The 14949-nt window shown below is 45.8% G+C and overlaps 1 protein-coding gene across 1 annotated transcript in view; it reads left to right on the top strand.

Annotated features, from left to right (window-relative positions):
* COL26A1 (collagen, type XXVI, alpha 1) overlaps nt 1-14949 on the top strand; it is a gene marked incomplete at its 5' end in the record, with an annotated part of 122916 nt that overhangs the window by 769 nt on the left and 107198 nt on the right. The gene's annotated exons all lie outside the window — the stretch shown is intronic.

Here is a 14949-nt window from a genome sequence, read left to right as displayed (position 1 = left end):
CCCTCTCAGGAGCTCCTCAACATTCACAGGGAGAGGTCTAAATGGGTGACTAGACGTCCAAGGACTCTGAGACCCAGCCTTGCCTGCCTCCTTGTCCTCTGCCCCTTCAGGTCTTGCTCCAGCTCCCGGAACTGGACTCCTTACCGTTTCACCCCTACTGGTCTCCAGCTCTAGCTTTCTGTTTCAAAGACCCTTCCTCATCTTCTTCCTGGGACTACCCTCCTCAAACTCCAAATCCCTCTCCCTTGTGTGTTAAGAGAACACTTTGTGCCCTCCACTAAGAGGACATTTGCGTGGGGGATCTGTTTTAGGCAAGGTTCTTCAGAGAAGCAGAACCAATAGTGTGTGGTAGTAGATATATATGGGAGATGGACAGATTTTTAAGGCATTGGCTCATGTGGTGGTGGGGGTTGGCACCTCCAAAAGCTACAGGGTAGGCTCCAGAGACACAGGGAAGAATTACCGTTGCAGCTGGGGTCAGAAGGCAATCCGCTGGCAGAATTTCCTCCTCTTCAGGGGAGGGCGGTCTTTTTCTGAAGGCCTTCACCTGATTGAATGAGGCCCACATATTATGGAGGGGTAATCTGCTTTACTCAAAGTTTACTCCCTCAATGTTAATCTCATCTAAAGAAATACTTTCATGGCAACATCCATTCATATTTGACCATAGAGCTAGGTACTGTGGCTCGACCACGTTGACATGTAAAATTAACCATCACAGAGTCATCATGAGTTGGGTATGTTTTCATCCCCAAAGATTGAGTGAGCCCCTGAGTTGGGGCCTGTGCCCACACAGCGCTGCCCACTATAGGGCTCAGCATGGAGCTGACCCCAGAATCAGCCTGCAGCATGAATTGGTGGGACCCACAGGAGTATGCTCCTAGGCCAGAATTATTATTGTTTGTTTTTATTATGAAGATAGTGATATATCCTTACTGCTAAAAAGAAGTTCAAACATTTGATAGTAACTGAGTAAAGTAAAAAATGAACATTCTCTTCTCTTCCAGTGTCACTTCCATAATCCCATTGTTAAAATGTCATTCCAGATTTTTTCTCCACATATATGTATATATGTAAATATATTTTTTCTTTTTAAATTTATGTTTTATTGAAGTATAGTTGAATTGCAATGTGTTCATTACTTCTGTGCAGCAAAGTGACTCAGTTATACCTATACATATATGTATATATATATATATATATTCTTTTTCATATTATTTTCCATTTTGGTTTATCACAGGATATCAAATATAGTTCTCTATGCTAAACAGTAGAACCTTGTTGTTTATCCTTTCTGTATATACCAGTTTGCATCTGCTAATCCCAAACTTCCAAGGCCCCCCTTGGCTGCTACCAATCTATTCTCTTTGTCCCTGATTGTAAACATATTTTCTTAAACAAATATTAAGTAATGTTATTTTGTTCTATAACTTGGTTTTCCCCCAGGAAAATATTTTGCAATATATTCCCATAGAGACACCTCATTTTTAACAGCTGTGTAGTATTCCACTGTAGAAGAGCATCATCATTTATTTCCCATTCCCTCAATTGATGGGTATTTAAGTGGTTGTCTAATTTAGCCACTCCAGACCATGTTTCAATCACATTATCATATATATTTTAACAATTTTACAAGTGTTTTTTCAAACTTTTCTTAAAGTTTAATTTTATATTTACACAAGTGTTGCAAAAACTAGTAAGCAGAGTTTCTGTGTAGCTTTTCCTTTCATCAGCTTCCCTGCCTTAGTCCATTTTTGGGGCTGTTGTATCAAACCACCATAGACTGGGGGGCTTAAATGACAAACATTTATTTCTCACAGTTCTGGAGGCTGAGAAGTCCAAAGTCAATGTGCTGCCAGATTCATTATCTGGAGAGAGCTCTCTTCCTTGTTCATAGACAGTCCTTTTCTCAATGTATCTTCCCTGGGGTCTTTAAAAGGGTGCTAATCCCGTTCACGAGGGCTCCACCTTTATGACCTAATCACTTCCCGAAGGCCCCACCTTCAAATACCATCACACTGGGGATTAGGTTTCAACATAAGAATTTAGAGGTGGGGGTTGGGGGAAACACAGACATTAAATCTATAGCATTTTTCCTAAGGTTAATATCTTCTAGAACCATAGTACAATTATCCAAGCCAGGAAATTAGCAATGATATAATACTCTAAACCAAGACATTATTTAAATGTTACCAACCATCCTACTCATATCATTTTTCTGGTTTTATTTTCCCCATTTTACATTTGTCTCCTTAGTCTCCTCCAGTCTGGGGCCATTTTTTGGTCTTACTTTGTCTTTCATGACCTCAGCACTTGTAAAAGTACTAACCAGTTATTCGATGGAGATCATGCATTTTGGGGGAGGAGATTGTGAAAGGCATGTTGTACCTTCCTTGGGGCACATATGAAGAGGTACATAGAATCAATACTGCTGATGTTAACTTTGATCACTTGGTTAAGGTGGTGTCTCAGCCAGGTTTCTCCACTGTTGTGTAATTATTTCTCTCTTTGCCATTTATAAGTATATTATGGGGAGATATTTGGAGTCTAGACAGATATGCTGTTCCTCTTCCTCCTTTCTCCCAGTAATTTTAGCATCCATTGATGATTCTTGCTTGCCATAATTATTATTATGGTGTTTGCCAAATAGTGACTTTTGATTTTCATCATTTTCTTAGTAGTAGAGGTTCTTTAGTTGTGGTCTGTGTTGTATACAAGTGTTTTGATATATTCATTCTGCAGGAGGAATGGTAAGTAAGTGGATTCTGCTGCTGCTCTTTAGTCGCTCAGTCGTGTCCAACTCTTTGTGACCCCATGGACTATATTCCACCAGGCTCTGTCCATGGGATTTCCCAGGCAAGAATCCTGGAGTGGGTAGCCATTTCCTTCTCCAGGGAAATCTTCCCGAGTCAAGGATCGAACCTGCATCTGCTGCTTGGCAGGTGGATTCTTTACCACTAAGCCACCTGGGAAGCCCAAGTAAATGGATACATCCATTAAAAATCGAAGGCAAAAGGCTACTTTTAAATGTTGTGCTAGAGGATGACCAATGGATTGATAATGAAGAAAAGATGTTAGCCCCCCTTTCCTCTTTTAAACTATTATTTATTTACTTGGTTGCACTGGGTCTTAGCTGTGGCATGTGGGATCTAGTTCCCTGACCAGGGATCAAACCTGGACCCCCTGCACTGGGAGCACAGAGTCTTACCCATTGGACCACCAGGGAAGTTACCCTTAACTCCCTTTCCTTTTCAGCAGAGGGGACAGAGACCCCATTTTCCCTCCCTCCCTCATGTCTCAGGACCCAGATTCCAAGACTCTTCTGCTTTTCTCATCATCAGGGGTCATCAGAGGACTGGGTCATCATCATCTGATCCTGGGAGCATCTTCTGAGAAGAAGGGTCTCTGGAGTTGGGTCTATAAGTGACCCTGACAGTGTGGGTCTTGCTCATTGTGAGGAACGACCACTCCAACAGAGAAACTGCTGATTGGGGCTGGAATTCAGGCCATGAGGAGTGAGGGTATACCTGTCTCACAGTTCCAATCCCACCAGTCTCGATTTGTGCAAGTAGGGAGCCCAGCTCGGAAACGGCTCTTTACAAGACATAGGATTTGACTTCAGTAAACTCATACCTATGTCTTCGGAGTTGAGGCATAAACATGAACAGTTGTATTTTTGTTTTTCCATGTTGGGCTTTAACTGCAGTCCTGTGTGTTGGGTACACTCCACGGTCAGCTCCCAAGGTGGAAACAAGGGCTTCCACAATGGCACTGGTGGTAAAGAATCCACCTGCCAATGCAGGAGACCCAAGAGACAGAGGTTCAATCCCTGGGTCAGGAAGATCCCATGGAGTAGGAAACCCACTCCAGTATTTCTTGCCTGGAAAATTCCACAGACAGCAGAGCCTGCCGGGCTACCGTCCATGAGGTCACAAAGAATCAGACATGACTGAGCATGAGTGGGCTATACATCAGAAAACCTGGACAAACACAAAGCACTGAATGTGGAACAAAAAAGTTCATGCATGCAGGCACACACACACACTCCACTGGGTTGTATTTGGGTTTAGAGAATGAACTGTCAGGATTCCCTTTACTAGAAAACCTTGGAAGGAAGGGAGCAGTGGGCTGGCTTTCTTAATGTCAAAATTACAGCTTGAGGTTTTTATATTTTCTAAATACAGTAAGGCACCTTTAAGAAAAGCCAAATGAGCTAAGTACTGAGTCACTGACCTCACCTGAAAAAATGTTAAATGTTCATTGATTTTCACAAGGGCTCTTTGCTTTATGACTGAAGAAATAACGAAAACAATGGTTCAGGAGCATCGGGGCCTTGTCTTTGGAATGGGTGTTTACAGGCCTTTCAGGGAGGTCTCTCCCTCCCCTTGGCATCAGGAGTCGAGAACAGAATGTTCAATCATGCGTCTGTCATGAGCCTGCCCTCTGCCTTCAAAACTTCAGCCAGCAGGAGCTTTGTGAAGTAAAACTCAATTCCCATTCTTTCAAGGAATACTGCATTTCTGGTGTAATTGTCCTCGCTACTTCTGTTACTGTTGTTTGTTAAGGAGGGAGGGGTTAACCCCCCTTTCTTCCTTGCCAGTAACTCTTGTCTGAGTTGGAACTGGAGTGCACGCCCTCTGTGACCTCGGGCTGCTGGCTGGGCAGGTGGGGTGGCGGGTTGCTGCCTAGTGACCTGGGGAACCAAGTGCAACCTGCGTTCAGGTCCCAGTTCTGCTGTTTTCGCGTCTAAGAGGCATTGTCCTGGCTGCAGCCACCGCACTTGTGTCCCCGCATCCCTCCGGTCCCCTTCTAGCTCCTTCTGGCTGATCATGGCATGGCCCTCCTCCAAATCTTCCAGGAGCTCCCATCTCACTTAAAAGCCCATCCCTCTCTCTGTGGCTGACCATTCTCTTCCTGACCCCATGAACGGTCTCGCTCCCTGGGCTCTGGGCACATGGACCAGGCTGTCCTAGAGGCTCAGACTCTCCCCGGGGCATCACCTTTGCCATCCTTTCACCTGGACTGTGTTCACGCTGGAGCAGCTGGAAACCCTGTGTTGCCTTATGGGATGCTGTCCTCTGTTCCAGGGTCTCTCTTCTCTCCCTCTCCCTGTAACTCTCCAGCCCTTTATCCCGCCTAATCTCATTCTTAGCATTTACTGCTCTCTGACCCACAGCGTTCATTCTGTGGTCAGCCTGGTCATCGTCTGCCCAGCCTACCAGCCTGGGGGCCACAGGAGAGGAGGCTGTCTCAGTCCCTCTAGGCTCCCAGTGCCTGGTGTTCAGGGGCTCAAGAAACATCACTGAATCAATGATCTTTGGAGGATAAAATGAGATCAGAGTTGTCAGGACATGTAGAATTCATGCACAGCGAGCTTGTGATGGTGAGCTGGAACACAGATCATTATGGAGCAAAGTTCTTGTCTGATAAACCAGTCTACAAACTTGCGATGAGGCGATGGAGGCTCAGAGAGGCAAAGTGACTTGCCCACGGTCACAGGGAGTCACAGGGGCTGGGCTGGGTTTGACTCTGGCCCATCAAACAGGCCCCATTGGGATGCTTCTGAGGTTTCAAGGCCCAGCTCCCCTTTCCCCCCAAACGAACATTTGTTGACCTCCTCCTTTGTACACACGCCAAAGCTCCCAGGAGAATGCAGGTGAGAACGCAGACCAGTCCTTGACTTGGGGCGATGACAGTGGGGTGGGAAGGGGGGACGTTAGTCAAAGCACCACGGTTACAAGTGCAGTTACATCTGTCACTGATGCTGTGTGGACACGTGTGGGGGCCCAGACCTGAGGGGAGGGCTTTCCTGAGCTGGGGCTTTCTGCGAGGGGCATTTACCAAGGTAAGAAAAAGCTCCAGGGACGTCCCTGGTGGCCCAGTGGTTACGATCCTGAGCTTCCTATTTGGGGGGTGTGTGTGTGTGTTCAATCCTTGGTTGGGGAGGTAAGATCCCACATGCTGCATACTGTGGGCAAAAAATTAGAAAAAAGAAAAAGCTCCAGATTGTATAGTTCTGTCTCAGTGAGCTTATTATTTCTTAGTCTAATTTTTTTAAAGCATACTTTTTAAATAACTTACAAATTTTATTTATTTATTTTGGCTGCCCTGAGTCTTCACTGCAGCATGGATGGGCTTTCTCTGGTTGCAGTGAGTGGAGGCTGTGATGCAAGGGCCTTTCATTATGGTGGCCTTTCTTGTTGCGGAGCTCGGGCTTCAGGAGTAGGGATATGTGGGCTTAGATGCTCCTCGGCACGTGGGATCTTCCCGGACCAGGGATCGAACCAGTGTCCCCTGCATTGGCAGGTGGATTCTTAATCACTGGACCACAAGGGAAATCCTGTAAAGCATCATTTTATAGTTTTCTTAAGAGTCTGCGTGCTTCAAAAATTTGTTCACTGGGCTGATAACCCTCAGCAGAGCCTCAGGGCAGGAGGAGCTTGGGAGGTTCCTGGGGGCCCTTTGGGGCAGGCTCTGTGTCTTAAGTGTGTGTTCTCCTGTGTCTCACGATACCTTGGGTCGAACGCAGGAGACAGCGTTTGCCGCGTTTGCCAAAAGAGTCTTTGATAACGGGATCTTATTAACGTCACAGCAATCTGGAAGAGGTACTTCCATGTGGGGCCGATGATATGCTCAAGATCTTGGCCTCCTTTGACTTCCTTTCTGCCAGGCACCTCATCCTGAGGGGGTGGTGATCAGGAAGTCTCCTGGGATGAGGTGACGTCGGAGCTGAGGCAGGGACTCACAGCAAAGAAGCAGTAACAGCTAGTGGTCATGATTGGGAGGGTCTCTCATCATGGGGAGGGAGACCCCTGCATGGGGCTGGGTGATGACAGAAGGGACCTCTGTGCTGTCACACAGCTGAGGAGTTGGGGCTTAGCTGGTCCTTCCATAGAATTTGCAGCGTCTAGTCCAGGAGCCTTCAGTTAAATAGATTTATCTCCCCTACTCTTCCTGCCAAGACAACTGGCTGAGGCATTTCTTTCTCTTTGATGGGAGCACTTTGGGCAGTGAGGACCCAAAGCAGGAGGCGGGAGGCAGAAAGGAGGGTGAGCTGAGTGAGGAGCCCTCCATCCATCACTTCGTGCCTGGGGAGTGTCCTGCTGGGTCAGAGCTCTGGGTTTTTTTCAGAGCAGCTGTCTCGCCATGTTCTCTAGCACCTGTGGAGCCGTAGGAGATGGACAGGCATGAAGGAGGGGCCTGCCTGCACCCCTCCACCACCCTGCAGAGCAGAGTGCCTGGGGAAGATGGCCTTTCCACTCAGGTCAAGGAGACCCTTTAGGGAGGCCACTCTGGTCCTCCGGCCATGCCCATCCTCGTGGAGTACAGAGTCCACGAGGCCAGGAGAATGTGTCCATCCGGAGTCCACACCCCTCTCCTAGACCATTCTCTGAGCACCTGGCTAAATAGCCTTGTCTGGCTTCCAGGCCTCCACTGGCCTCTCCCTTGAATCTGGAGGACAGTGCCTGTGGTGGGTGCACCTCAAGCCTTTATGGGGGCGCTGAAGGATGGCTCTTTTTGGGAGTGAGAAGCATGGTTGGAGCACGAATGGAACTGGTACATGCGGGCTGGGCCCACACAGGGGAGGAAGAGAAGGGAAGGGGGTGGGGGTCTGGCTTGTTTCTTCTGTAAAAATGATGCGTCGTATGAAGTTACTGGGGGCATTTGGCGTTGGGGTGACAGCGCGTCCAGGCCAGTGTCTTGCTGGTGGTACGCCCTCGGTACGTTGGCTCCGACTCTCAGAGAAGAGGCGTAAACATCCAGTGACTCGTGAGCGGATGTGGAGCTGTTTTGCTGCTGAGCGCTTGGGGCACCTGCACTAGCGCCCTCTGGCCGCCCACCCGGCTCCGTGTGAAGCCTGCGCTGGGGCCACGGCAGGGAGGAGGGGTCTCTGCACGTCTGCAGAGTGAGATTTGGGGATCAGCGGGGCCATAATCCTTGGTGGGGCCTCTCTTTGCTGAGCACTATGAAGTCATCACGTTATTTCATTACACCCTGATGACATTTTTATGACAAAACCACGCAGGTGGGGGAAGGGAGGGTGTGGTTGTGAAAACATGAGTGTAACCAAATCTGGGCACAGTGAGGCCGATTTGGAATGCACTGGGGGATTGGCATGTGTCCCCAGTCCCTCCCTGCGCCCCCACCCTCTCCCGCAGGAGCCCTGCGTAGGCCTTTTTCTCTGCGTTTGTTCAGGCACTCAAGGGTCTCAGTAAATGTTTATAAAGGAACCTACTTTGTGCCATGGGGGCAGGAGTGGAATATGATGGTGAATAAGACTAAATCTTCTCTCTGATGGAGTTTGAAAAAGTGAAAGCAAAAGTCACTCAGTCATATCTGACTCTTTGTGACCCCACGGACTGTAGCTGCCAGGCTCCTCTGTCCATGGGATTGAATATTGGAGTGGATTGCCATGCCCTTCTCCAGGGGATCTTCCCAACCCAGGGATCAAACCTGAGTCTCCTGCATTGAGGGCAGATTCTTTACTGTCTGAGCCACCAGGGAAGTCCCCCAGTGGAGTTTATATTCACCTAGATAGCATATTTAAAAGCAGAGACATTACTTTGCCAACAAAGGTCCGGCTAGTCAAAGCTATGGTTTTTCCTGTGGTCATGTATGGATGTGAGAGTTGGACTGTGAAGAAGGCTGAGCGCCGAAGAATTGATGCTTTTGAACTGTGGTGTTGGAGAAGACTCTTGAGAGTCCCTTGGACTGCAAGGAGATCCAACCAGTCCATCCTGAAGGAGATCAGCCCTGGGATTTCTTTGGAAGGAATGATGCTAAAGCTGAAACTCCAGTACTTTGGCCACCTGATGCAAAGAGTTGACTCATTGGAAAAGACTCTGATGCTGGGAGGGATTGGGGGCGAGAGGAGAAGGGGACGACAGAGGATGAGATGGCTGGATGGCATCACTGACTCGATGGACGTGCTGCTGCTGCTAAGTCGCTTCAGTTGTTTCCGACTCTGTGCAACCCCATAGGCAGCAGCCCACCAGGCTCCTCTGTCCATGGGATTCTCCAGGCAAGAACACTGGAGTGGGTTGCCATTTCCTTCTCCAATGCATGAAAGTGAAAAGTCAAAGTGAAGTCCCTCAGTCGTGTCTGACTCCTAGCGACCCCATGGACTTCAGCCTATCAGGCTCCCCCGTCCATGGGATTTTCCAGGCAAGAGTACTGGAGTGGGGTGCCATTGCTTTCTCCCGATGGACGTGAGTCTGAGTGAACTCCGGGAGTTGGTGATGGACAGGGAGGCCTGGCGTGCTGCGATTCATGGGGTCGCAAAGAGCCGGACACGACTGAGCGACTGAACTGAACTGAAATATGAAAACAAGAAAAAAAATACACCCTCCTAATGAGTTCAGGAAATTTAAAAAGGGTAACGTGACTGAGTAAGACTCAGGAACTTTAGAGGACATGGGAGAGATTCTTTGAAGAGATGACTTGGATGCTGAGTCGAGAGAAAGAGCTTCCGTGTGAAGATGGGGTAGAGACAGTTGGTGCAAAGGCCCTAAGGCAGCAAGGTCCTGAATGAAGGACTTTGAGAGAGAAAGGTCCGTGTCCAGAAGCAGAGCAGGTGAGGACAGTACAGAGGCAGAGACTGATCTCAGCAAGGGTCAGTTTGGACTTTATTGTAAGAGAGTGTTGGGAAGCCAGGGAAGGTTTTATTTTTGAAATGTGTGTTTGTTTATTTGGCTGTGTCTGGTCTTAGTTGTGGCACCAGGATCTTTGTTGCGTCGTGCAGGCTCTTTCATGGCAGCGCCTGGCCTCTATAGTTGGGGTGCTTGGGCTCAGCTGTGGCGGTGCACGGGCGTAGATGCTCCGCAGCATATGGGATCTTAGTTCCCTGACCTGAGATCAAACCTGCATCCCATGCATTGGAAGATGGATTCTTAACTACTGAAATACCAGAGAAGTCCCCACTGAAAGGTTAGGTACTGATGATAAATGACTTGCTTTAGGATTTTTTTTAAATTAAACTTTATTTCAAGGTCATTGTAAATTCACATTGTGTTAAGATCCTCATAAAGTTTGCCATCTTAACCATTTTAAGTGAACAACCAGAAGTATTTGTACACAGTATCTATACTGTTGTGTCAAGATCCCACATGCTGTGCCCAGTACACACACAAAAGAACTTCTTCCTTTTTCTAGCTGAGTAGTATTTTGTAATATGGATGTGCCACAGTTAGTTTTAACCATTTGTCTGTTAATTTAAAAACAACTGGGTCATTTCCAGTTTGGGGCTGTAATGAATAGAGCTGCTATAAACACTTGTGTACATTCATGTTTCTGTGAACATCGGTTTTTGGTTCTCTGGGTGAATGCCCAGGAGTGCAGTTGTTGGGTCACATGGTATTTGCATGTTTAGTTTTTAAAGAAACTGCCAGACTGTTTCCAGAGTGACTGTACCATTTTACATTCCCACCAGCAATGTCTGAGTGATCCAGTTTCGTGTATCCTGGCCAGCATTTGGTGTGGTCACTATATTTTATTTCAGCCATTCTGTGCAGTCTGTTTCACTGTGGTTTTAATTTGCGTTTCCCTAGGGGCTAATAATGTTGAACATCTTTTCATGTGCTTATTTGCCATCTGTATATCTTCTTTCATTAACTGTCTCTTCATGCCGCTTGCCCATTTTCTAGTTGGGTTTTTTTCTTTACTGTAGAGGTTTGAGGTGTCTTTATGTATTCTAACCCAGTGTCAGGTACATGGTTTGCAAATATTTTCTCCCTCTCTGTAACTTGCCTTTTCATCCTCTTATGACAGTCTCTTGCAGAGCAAAAGTTTTTAATTTGAACAAAGTTCAGTGGATCAGTCTTTCGTTTTATGGATTGTGCTTTTGGTGTCAAGTCTAAGAAGATTTTCCCCTATTTTTTTTTTCTAAAAAGTTTATAGTTTTTTATTTAGCACACGAGTCTGTGGTCCAGGTTAGGTTGATTTTTGCACGAGGTGTGTAATTTAGGGCAAGGTTCGTTTTATTGGTCTATGCAGTGTCCCAGCTGTTTTGGTACCATTTGTTGAAAACATCCTCCCTTCATCAAATTGCTTTTGCATGTTTGTCAAAAATCATTTGGGCACAGTCACGTCCGGCTCTTTCTAAATTCTCTCTCCTATTCTATTGATACGTGTGTCTATAGTTCTGCCAGTATCACACAGTCTCGATTTCTGTAGCTGTGTAAGACTTGGAATCAGGTCGACTGACTTTTCCCACTTTCTTCTTCTCTCTCTTTTAAAAATTTTTTTTGGGGGGTGCCGTGCCATGGGCCATGTGGAATCTTAGTTCCCCAATCAGGAATGGAACCTGTGCCCCTTGCATTGGAAGCTTGGAGTCTTAACCACTGGACACCAGGGAAGCCCCCATTCTTCTCTTTTGAAACTGTTTTAGCTACTGTAGTTCCTATGTCTTTTCATATAAACTTTAGACTAATTTTGTCTCTATCGACCAAAAATCTTGATGAGATTTTAATAAAAATTGCATTAAACCTGTATATCCACATGAGGAAAATTGATATCTTTACTATGTTGACTGTTCCAATCCAGAAATATGGATTTCACTTATTTAGATAATTTTTTATTTCTTTCATCTTTCTTCATTGATTTCTTGGATTTCTTATAGTTTTTGGCATATAAATTCTCTCTTTTTTTTAAATGATTGTAAATAGGGTGTTTTTTTAAATACAGTTGGTAAAATTGAATTTTTAATTTTGATATCCATGTGTTCATGGCTAGTACATAAAAACACAATTGATCTTCTAGGATCCTATGACCTTGCTGAACCCACACATTAGTTCTGGAAGTTTGGGTATAGATTCCTTGAGATTTTCTACAAAGACAATCATGTCATCTGTAAATAGAAACACTCCTGTTTATTCCTTTCTAACCTGTATGTCTGTTATTTCCTTTTCTTGCCCTTTCACTGGCTAGAACTTTCAGGACTCATAAATAAGAGTGGAGAGAATGCTTTGTTCCCAATTATAGAGGGAAAGCATTTCACTTTCAACTGTAATATTAACTGTAAAATTTTTGTATTATTCATGTTCTTTATCAGATTGAGGGAGTTCTCTCTATTACTGTTTTTCTCAGAGTTTTTAATCATGGGCACTGAATTTGGTAAAAAAAATTTTTTTTGCATTGATTGACATGGTCATGGGATGTCTTTAGCTTGTGAATATGGTGATTACATTGAATGGTTTTGGGATACTGAACCAACATCGCATCCCTGGAATAAACTCCACTTGGCCGTGATGTGTAATTTTTAAAAATGTAATACAAATTCCATTTGCTAATATTTTGCTAAGGGTCTTTGTGTCTGTATTCACGATGGATATTGGGCTGCAGGTTTCTGGTCTTGTACTGTCTTTGTCTGAACTTGGTATCAAGGTCTCATATGATAAGTTGGGAAGTGCTCCCTCCTCTTTTATTTTCTGGAAGAGATTATGTACAATTGTTATTAATTCTTCTGAAACATTTGGAAAAAGTCTCCAGTGAACATCTGGGCCTGGAGATTTCTTTATGGGGAGTTTTTCAGCTACAAATTCAATTTCCTTAATATTTATGGGGCTATTCAAATGATCTATTTCATATTGAGTCAGTTGGAGTAATTTGTGTTTTTTGATGAATTGGTCCCTTTTTTTCTAAGTTGTTAAATTGATGTGTGTCATGCTCTTCCCTATGTTGTTCCTGATATTGATAATTTGTGTCTTCTTTCCTTTTTTCTTTGTCAGTCTTGCTAGAGCCTTGTCATTTTTGTGATCTTTACAGAAAACCAGCTTTTTGGTTTTATTGATTTTTCTCTATTGATTTTCTATTTTTAATTTGATTCCTGCTCTTCTGTATACTTTGTCTTTCCTTGTGCTTGCTGTTCAGTTGCTCAGTCTTGTCTAGCTCTTTGCGACCCCATGAACTGCAGCACGCCAGGCTTCCCTGTCCTTCTGTCTCCCAGAGTTTGCTCAAACTCATATCCATTGAGTCAGTGAGGCTATCCAACCATCTCATCCTCTGTCGTCCCCTTCTCCTTTTGTCTTCAATCTTTCCCAGCATCAGGGTCTTTTTCAATGAGTTGGGTCTTCGCTTCAGGTGACCAAAGTATTACAGCTTCAGCTTCAGCATCAGTCTTTCCAATGAATATTCAGGGTTGATCTCCTTTAGGATTGACTGGTTTGGTCCCCTTGCTGTCCAAGGGACTCTCAAGAGTCTTCTCTGGCACCACAATTTGAAAGCATCAATTCTTCATTGATGCATTCAGCCTTCTTTATGGTCCAACTCTCACATCCATACGTGACTACGGGAAAAACCACCATAGCTTTAACTATATGGACCTTTGTTGGCAAAGTGATGTTTCTGCTTTTTCATAGGCTGTCTAGGTTTGCCATAGCTTTCCTTCCAAGGAGCAAGGGTCTTTTAATTTCACGTCCGAGTGACTTTGGACCCCAAGAAAATACAGTCGGTCACTATTTCCTTTCCTTGTGCTTGCTTTAGGTTTATAGTTTCTCTACTTTTTGGAGGTCCCTGAGATGGGCTAATTTAGGTTTTGAAAAGATCACTGGCTGCTGAGGGAAAAGTAGACACAAGCTCAAGATGAGAGTGGGTGAGAGCTGGGGAAGTGGAGAGAGGTGGGTGGATTCAGGGGGTGCTCTGGAAGTTGAGATGACCAGAGTGTCTGATCACTTATGGGTGGGAGCAACTAGGGATGACTCTAAATTTTCAGTGTGAGAGGCTTGCTGGTTGGGCATGCCGTTCATTGAACTGGGGACACTAACCAGAGATCATCCCCAGGAGGTAGAAACCAACAGCTCTTCTTGGGCCAAGTGAAGTCTGAGATGCCTGTGGGGGATCCATGGGGAACAGGGTATCAGGTAAGTAGTTGAGTAAGGAAGTTTGGAGTTCCAGGAAGACTCTGGGGCCATATTGAATTTCATGGATTCTCATATGCCATTGGTAGGAAGAAGTGCATTATACTATGGCACCTAAGAATGTTTCAAATTAAGCCATAGCACACCATCAACTGTTACATGAATTTCAGTATCAGAGATGTTAAAATGTAACAGTATGTGCAAGCTTCCCTCCTGGCTCAGTGGTAAAGAATCCGCCTGCCAATGGAGGAGATGTAAGAGACAGGGGTTCAGTCTTGGGTCGGGAAGATCCCCTGGAGGAGGGCATGGCAACCCACTCCAGTTTTCTTTCCTGGAGAATCCCATGGACAGAGGAGCCTGGCGGGCTACAGTCCATGGGGTTGCAAAGAGCTGGTTGGACACGACTGAAGCGACTTAGTATGCATGTGCGATGGTATGTGCGTGTGAATACGATATGATTGACAATCACAAGCATTCGGATGGTATTTAAAGCTATGGGGCTGGACGTGAACTTGGGGATGAGTAGATGGAGAAGGGGTGCTGATCCCAGAACAGTCTGGGAGGTAGGGCTAAGGAGATGAGAAGCAGCAGCCAGGTCAGAAGCAGCATCAGAAAACCCAGTGTCCTGGGAGGAAAGTTTTGGGAGGGAGAGTAGGAGTCTCTCAGGGCTTCTGGGTGGCCAATGGGATGAGGGCCAATGGAGGACCATTGGGTTTGGCAACATGGAGTCACTGGGGACCCTGGCAAGGACAGTTTTGGGGAGTGATGGGGATGGATGCTGAGATGGCATGGGTGGAGGAGAAAAGTGAGGGGTGAAGGAATGAAGACTGGAGAATAGAACACTCTTTCCAGAAGTTTTGCTGTGAGGGAAGCAAGAAATGGGGCTTGGATGCTGGAGGCGGAGCACGGGGCCCAGGGAGGTGTTTTGGTTGGTTTTTAAGACAGGAGACACAGGAGCGTGTTTGTAAACTGCCAGCAATGAGGTGGGAGAGTGGGGAGGCGGCTGGTGAAGATGGGCAGAGGACAGCCATAGGAGAACAAGTGCTGAGGAGCCCGGGGCTGGGTGTGGGTGAACTTTGGGAGAGATCGGAAGAGC

This window comes from Bison bison, unplaced genomic scaffold (genome assembly GCF_000754665.1).
Source record: "Bison bison bison isolate TAMUID 2011002044 unplaced genomic scaffold, Bison_UMD1.0 scf7180017864340, whole genome shotgun sequence".
NCBI classification, from domain to species: Eukaryota; Metazoa; Chordata; class Mammalia; order Artiodactyla; family Bovidae; genus Bison; species Bison bison.
The sequence above is the reverse complement of the archived record's forward strand: the minus strand, read 5'-3'. Positions and strand labels throughout refer to the sequence as shown.